Genomic DNA, 7,926 nt, shown 5'->3' with positions numbered 1-7,926 from the left:
GTGCCTTCTCCTTTTTCAAGTCCTCCCTAAGCTCTTCTCTGAAATTACTTCCTCTTCTTTTTATTTCTGTCCATATGTCTATAGCTTTTTTTACTCCCAGACCATATTTTTATGTCTTGTTGCAGCTCACTCTTACAAAACTGTGTAGACTCTTCTCTTTAGGTGTCTGATCTTAGAATCTCTGGCACCCTGGGGGACAGCTATACGGCTTTCAGAAGAACAGGAAAGTTTATAATGCTACAACAGTAGATTCTAAAAATATCAGTTAATAAAGCATCATATGTATTTGTATATACATTTATGCATGTGCATACTTCTATATGAAGAAATCCATTTTTTATTGCTATCAAGGTGCAATTTCTCATTCTTCAACACATTTGAATTTAGGACTGAACAAATCTCTTTGCACTGGTTGGCACTTACTCCTTAGCTCTATCTTCATGGATACATAAGGAAAGCAGGACTAATGACAACATCAGTGTTCATCCTTTCTATGTATTCTATGTATATTCTATGTATACCAATTCAATATATTCTATGTATACCAATGCTACTACTTTAAGTATCTGAGCTTATTCTTTAATTTAGATTTGTTAGTCACCCATATTGTTTACAACATAGTTAAATACAGACATACAGGATAAATTCCATAGTTCTCTGAAGGGGTAAGAGGCTTTAGTTTGGACTCAAGTTTTTGTTTTTATAATCTGCAAAGAACAAGTACAGGTACCTCAAGTCCACTGTCTTCTAGGAAGTATGGCAAATTCAGCTTTCTTTTGTTGACACACAGTCAATATCCTGGTCCTGTGTGTTTTGGAGCCAAAAATCAGGTTGGAAAGAAAGAGCTTAGAAGATAGCCATGCTTAAAGTCTAGGCTTGCCCCAGTTTCCTTGCATAGCAAGAACTCAAATGGGCATGGGGAGATGATTTCTGTAGCATTGTTCTTAGCAAATTGTAGAGATTTTACCTTGGAAACACAGACTCCAGAAGTTAAGCTCTTTTGCTTATTCTAGAAGTCACAGGAGGGAAACCACACAGGGATTCTGTCCTGGAAAGAAGTGAGCTAGAGAAGCAATAAAGAAGCAAAGAGTACTCTGGTACTTCTGCAGAATTGGTGATGTCGAAGTTGGAGCTGATGGCTCTTTTGGACTTCTACTGATGTCCATTCTCTGTGGAGGCTAGTAAAAGAAGGCAGCATGCATCCTCTGTCTATTTTTATCTATTGTTGATCTGTTACACTATACAATCTGTGAGCATAGCTGCAATACATGGGAAGTGCCTATCATGAGAAATATAGTTGACATTACTTAGAAAATAAGTCTCTTTGGTTGTTTCTAGCTATACACATCTATGTATATAGCTGAGCCCCAGCATTCAAAGTCTTCTTGTTCTGATGGAGAATGAGTTTACTAATATTGATGGGCACTGTGTCATGTGCCATAACAAAAAAAAAACCCAAACCCAACCCTCAGGTCCTGACAGGTTTGTTTTTCAAGTTAGACATAGTGCATCTGTTAAATCTGGTGAAATCCCGAATCTGATCAAGCCAACCAAAGTCAACTGGATCTGGATTTTTCTGTTTTCTCAGTCTTTGAACAAAGGTTTCTCTGTTAGGGCTTTCACAAATTCTGTCAGCATCAAATTATATACTATTTTTGTAGATATAGATACAAGGTTGGATCTTGCTCTGTTTTAGGTTCAGTGATTCACACACATTTGGAGAAATGTTCTCTCATCATGCTATGTTAAGAATAGTAGCAATGGAGAAAAGAAAATTGGGAATAGAAGACTTAGAGCAAGACTTAAAGCAATATAAGCCAGCATTTACTTGCTGACTTAATCTGTGCATTTTGCTACTATCAGCTTCTTCTCTAAGGGCTAAATTCAACATCATCTTGAAGTTATCAATGAAATTCATTCTCCCTACTGGAAAATAATATTTCTTTCTGGCTCCTGCTGCCTGCCAGCTACTGTTCTGGTTTCTCTGCTTCTAACCTTCTCCATCCCTTTTCATTTTTCACCTGTATATATTCTTTCCTTTGCCTCCTTTCTCTCCTTCAGCTATCAGAACTGAATTTGGTATCTACATAACTTAGTGCAATGGAAATATAGTAGGGTGGATTCTATATGCTATACAGAATGGAATGAAACAAAATTGCATACACTTGCCAAAAGCAGATTTTAGGCCCATCCCTTTTTTCTGGCCTACTAAACATCTAATCTGATTGAAAAATCAAAACCTAATTTGAAAAAATCAAATCTGATTGAATTAGTAGTTAATTAATGGTTTTTATAAAAGTAAACACTAATTTTAAAATTAAAACCCCAAACAAACAAAACAAAAAAAAACCCCAAAGAACCAACAGGCAAGCCTGTTTTAGACAATGAAAATTAGTAACTGGTTACATTTCGTTTAACCTCAAAGGAAGATTTTTCTCTACTGCAAGTTATTCACTTATGCACTTGCTATGGAATCAGCATTGTGGGTAAGTTGATGATAGCCTGTACAGGAAAGGAAAGAATGACAAGCTGATTACTTTATGGTTATTTCACAAAATTGATGAGACAGCAAATGATATTAAATCCTATTAAAAAGCCTAAGCACAGTCTTTCCCCCCCCCCCCTTTTTAAAAAAATTCCTACATTCCTTGTGCTGGGATTGGATGATATGATTCTACAATTCAGGGAATCTGCAGAACATCCGCAATGAAATTGGTTTTCTGTGGAAAACTGATGAATCACTTACTGCCAATGACTGGAAGGAAAAGTACTTGTTTATGCCCTTATGTAATGAATTTTTATGAGGTGAAGTTTGCTGTTTATAAAAAAAATACTTCAGTTGCTGTAGATGTAAAATAATAGAATTCAGAATAATTCCAATGTATTATTGAAAAGTCAGTCGCTAGCAGAATATAATCTGCCTACAAAATGCCAAAAAAGGGTTTTTACTTCTATAATAGAATTAAAATTTCCATCCATCCTTTAATGTCTTTCAAGAGAATAAAAAAAAAACCCCACAAAAAAATCAGGGACGATATTAACACTGTCACCTTTGTTAACTTAAGGTATAATTAATACTTTCATAAAAAAAAATATATATTCTGCTTCAAAAAGTAGGTCTCAAACATAGTGCAGAATGAAAACATGCTCGTGAGCAATTCCTCAAAAAGCAAGCAATATGTCTCTCTGTAATTATGGACAACTAAGTACCTGCTTTTCCTTGCATGCTCCTTCACTAACCGTCTCTTTTAAGAAAGAGTCAAACTGGTATCTCAGGGGTAAGAACTGACCATTTAAATGCGAAAAATAACTTCTCATTATCAAATGTGTCTTAAGACAGTTGTATGTCTGCAAATTAATTAGTGGAGCTAGTTTTGAGAATTTAACTCAAATAATTGTTTTGTACTTACTTTGGGGAATGGGAACAAGAGTTGAGTTTGATTGCCATGCTCTTTTCATTTCTTTCTGCATCTTGAGGTATTTCAGTAAAAGATGTCATTGCTTGAATGTGATTTCTCTTTGGATCCTGCCAAATACTTCCAGAAATAGCTGCAGGTGATTGGAAATGTGCAGATACGTATTTTTAATGACTAATGCATTTTGCATTTCTTTAGCAAAAGCTGTTTTGCTGTGGATGTGAAAAATTTCAAGTGCTATTTTCTTCATACTTCTTATCTCCTTGTCCTGACATCTATATTGGTTCTGCAAGTACTGCTAATGTACCAGCCTTTCTTGGATCAATTCATAAACATACTTTTAAGAAGATGAGTTTTTGTGGCACTAAGCAATGGTGTTATGAGCAACTTGCATTCCTTTGTGCCTTTTCACACATCTACCACCTTTGAAACTGTTACAGTTGCCTGCTGTTGCTGCCATCAATCACAGGGATTGTGAAAAGGATTTTACTGAGAAGGCATGCTGCAAGTCCATCTATACCATCTCCAGTGGCCAGGTTTGCTTAAACCTGGAGATAGCTGGCCAAACATGACTTAACCGTCATCTTATTTTCCACGATGCATGTTAATAGAAGCCATGCCACTTGGCTAATTGCCCATCTCATGCTTGCATTTGCAGCATGCTCTGGCCCTTCATGCACTGCTTTTGGAGAAGAAACACTACTTACTGCATGGGACTATTATGGCCTTTCTAAATTGAATGAACAGCAGTGAGTGCAAAGCTTTTGCATGGAAAAGGCTCTCTTCAAAATCCTTATGCTACTTAACTTGAAGCCACAGTTCTCTAAGAGCGAGCTCTGATTCCTGTGCCCAACACTACTCCCTGCCCCTAGTCTGGCTCTATTCTGATCCTTTGGGTTAATATGGAACAAATTAGGGATGGGTTGTTATTACTGATAGTGTAGCAGTTACAGAGATATTACAGACTGTTGTGAAAACTATCCCAAAGTGATGTTAATTATTTGCTCTCTGAATATACCTTTGAACCATGCTTTGAACTGTGTGGCATTATTATGTGGGGCAATCCATGGGATCCACAACCTTTCGTAGAAGCCTACATCAAAGGAGACTGGAGTTAGGAGTTATCAATAAATACTGTGCTCACGTTGTATAGGCTTTTGCTAATTACACAGACTATTTTGTGGCTATTATAGCTGGCTATAGTAGTCACTCACATGAGAAACTTACCTACTTAAGTGCAAACAGACTGAAACCTTTTCATCAATGCAAAAGCATTTTCAGAAAAACTTAATTAGCTGTGTCTGTATTGTGAACATTGCTTTTTATGCCTTGTCATGAGCTACGCATCTCTACCCAAGTAACTGGATCTCACATAGCATGTTCAGGCAGATGTTCAGTTCCTATTGTAGTTTAATGCATCTGAAAGTGTGTGACCATACAGCGACAAACTTGCTATCAACATCTTGAATACCAAGCCCATTATTATACTTTACTGCACCATGCACAATCATGACCTTACATCAAGACTGGGTATAACAGGAAAGAATTCCTTCAGAGCAATCACATAACAGGCAGCAGACCTGATTTAAGGCAGAGCAACTTTCAAAACTCATTGCAAGTCTTTAGCGCTAATACAGATTCCAATATAAGAGTCAATACTGCCAGAAATGCTACTTACTATCTTTGCTTGGGGCTAAGTGCCTCTCCTAGTCACCTAGCCCCAATGACTGCTCTGCCTCTTGACAAAGAAACTTGAGCCTTTCTCCACCCTGTCTTTAGGACTCAAACAAAATGAGAACCAACTACAGAGGGCAGGCTAGGAATCTTGTTAGGCAATCAGGCATATTTACCTGAAGGCTTCTACTAAACCCGTAAGCCATGAGGTTTTTTTCCATTAAGAAAATGTATCTCTGAGGAAGATCCTTGACAGTTATTGCACCAGAGATATGCTTCCCAAACATACAGATAATTTGGAGATGCTAGGTTGGGCTTGTCAGACTTGTCAGGCTGTGTCCTGAAAGACTAGGTAGTTAAGATCTCTAAACAAGATGGCACACCATCTATTGGCAAGTGTCTAAAAGCTAGGGAACATGATGGGACACTGTGGTCAGGATAATCAAACTTGGCAGCTGTGCAGTCAGAGGTTAGACAGAAGGTTGCAATGAATACAGAAAATTGCACAAGAACAGAGTCCATTTCCTGGCCTCCTGGGCTACTCCAACATGCTATGATTAGTCTTCTGTTACAGCTCTTCCTATATAGCAGAATGCAGAGCAGTTACTAGACTGACAGCCTTTTGTTCCCTGAAATATTTTTGAAATATCTGCCTGAAACTAGACTGATTCCGTTGAGATGAATGGTAGCATACTGGCCAACCTTATCGTACTTTGCACCAGTCTGTTGTCTAAGTAGGCTCAGGATCAGAGGCCTGCAACTAAGGATTTTGTACTTATTAAAAACTGCCTGCAAGATCTAGAACTACCTGCACTTGCTGGTGCACAAGTTTGCCCACACCTCCTATCAGAAATAGGTCTGCATTCTGTGTGCTGTGAACAGGCAGTTGCAGCAGAGGTACAAAAACTTAGGTGTGCTCCAGAGAATGCAAAAGATCACTGCTTGGCTGTAATAGATGCCTTACAAGTATCCCTCTGTATGCTTGCATAGTCATCTAGACACAGTGTCCCAGCCTGAGAGAGATCTCCCCACACGTTTTTTGCTTTAATGCCATCTATTTGGTCACCTCTCCAGGCTGCACTGGGTTTGCTTGAGATAAGAGTTAATTTTCCCCATAGCAGTCCCCATAGTGCTGCGCTTTGTATTGGTAGCTAGAAAGCTAATGATGACTCACCAGTGTTTTGGCTATTGCTGAGCTACGTGGTCTCTCTAACATCCCCCCCCACCAGTAGGCGGGGGATAGGCAAGATCCTGGGAGGTGAAAGAGCCATGATAGCTGACCCAAACTAGCCAAATAGATATTTCATAGCATATGAAATCTGCTCAGCAATGAAAGCTAAGAGAGAGGACGAGAAAGTAGGATCATTCATTATTACAGTGTTCTTCTTCCAGAGCAACTGCTACACATACTGAAGCCCTGCTTCCTGAGAAGTGGACATACTCTGCTGATGGGAAGCAGACAATAAAATCTGGGGTTTTTTTCTCTTCCATTGCTTCACACACAACATTTGCTTTTGCTTTATTAAATTGCTTTTATCTTGACCCATAAGTCTTTTCCCATTTAATTTTCCCCCCACCGCCCCATCCTGCTGAGGAGGGGAATGACAGAGCAGCTTGGTGGGCATGTGGCACCCAGCCGAGGTCAAGCTACCACACAGATCCTGCCATGGAACTGGGCTCCCCTGGAATGGTAGAAATATTAAGACTGCAGTAACAATTTGAGTGGATGTTCTGATGGTGACAACATGGAAAACCCTCTTGGCAGGAAGTTATAATCTACCTGACCAATGCTACTAAGAGATTTTTCCTGAGAATGCACAAGTGGTTGACATTCAAAAGGTACAAACCACTGTTTTGAAACTGCTACCTGGTGTTCTGGTTGTATGCACTGTGACATACAGTAGCCTATGCTACTATATTTTTGTTATTGGAGGTAAGCGTCCATCAGGTTTAATATCTATTATGGCAGTAACCACATGACCCTATCCTACGTGTCAAGTTATGCCCCAACATTCTCTTCTTCGTAGAAGCTTCCTAGCAAACACACACAAAATGCAACAGTCAACAATTCATTGCTATGACTACTCTGCTCATAAGGAGAATTATTAAAAAGATAATTTGCTTTGGAACCTAAAACTGAAGAAAATTTTAAAGTGAACTGTAACTATAAACTAGCTTGCCACTTTGCATTTTAGTCTCATAAATACCTGAGAGCACCTGATGGCTATACCACTGAATAACCATAGCTAGCCTGCCAAAAAGAAAGAAAAAAAGTCTCTTCAGAAAAGTTCAGAACCCCCTGTTCAAATGTATATTTTGTCAACTTGGTTTTCATAAGAATGATACATCTCAGATAACAATTGTAGAAATATTCTCAAATAAGGAAATTCATTGTGTTGTACTGAGGAAAAATATTTTTTTCAACTTTAACATCTCTTCACCACTTTGCCCAAATCATCCTCACCTGTCACATCTCACACATGTAAAAACAAAGAAGTATTTCCAGGTAATGCAGAAATCAGACACTATCCCTGTCATTTCTTTTACAGAATATTCAAACTCCTGCTTTTAAGTCTTCCACAGTGTTACTTAAACAAGACCTCTCTTAAAACATATAGAATAGACAAAGTGGTGTGTTGTGGAAGCAAGGAATCAGCATTATCTAATTCCTTTCATCTAAATGCCTCCATTTAGATGCCTTTCATCTAAATGCCTCCAAAATCATACCCTGTGACAACGGGTAATTCTCATTCAAATGAAGATATGAAAAGTTTTCTAATATGTCTATTAACACAATTAGTCTCTTTCAGTTATGACTTCATTTTTTGATTTCTGA

Source organism: Strigops habroptila, chromosome 1, assembly GCF_004027225.2.
Source record: "Strigops habroptila isolate Jane chromosome 1, bStrHab1.2.pri, whole genome shotgun sequence".
Lineage (NCBI taxonomy): Eukaryota > Metazoa > Chordata > Aves > Psittaciformes > Psittacidae > Strigops > Strigops habroptila.
This window is presented reverse-complemented; position numbering follows the sequence as displayed.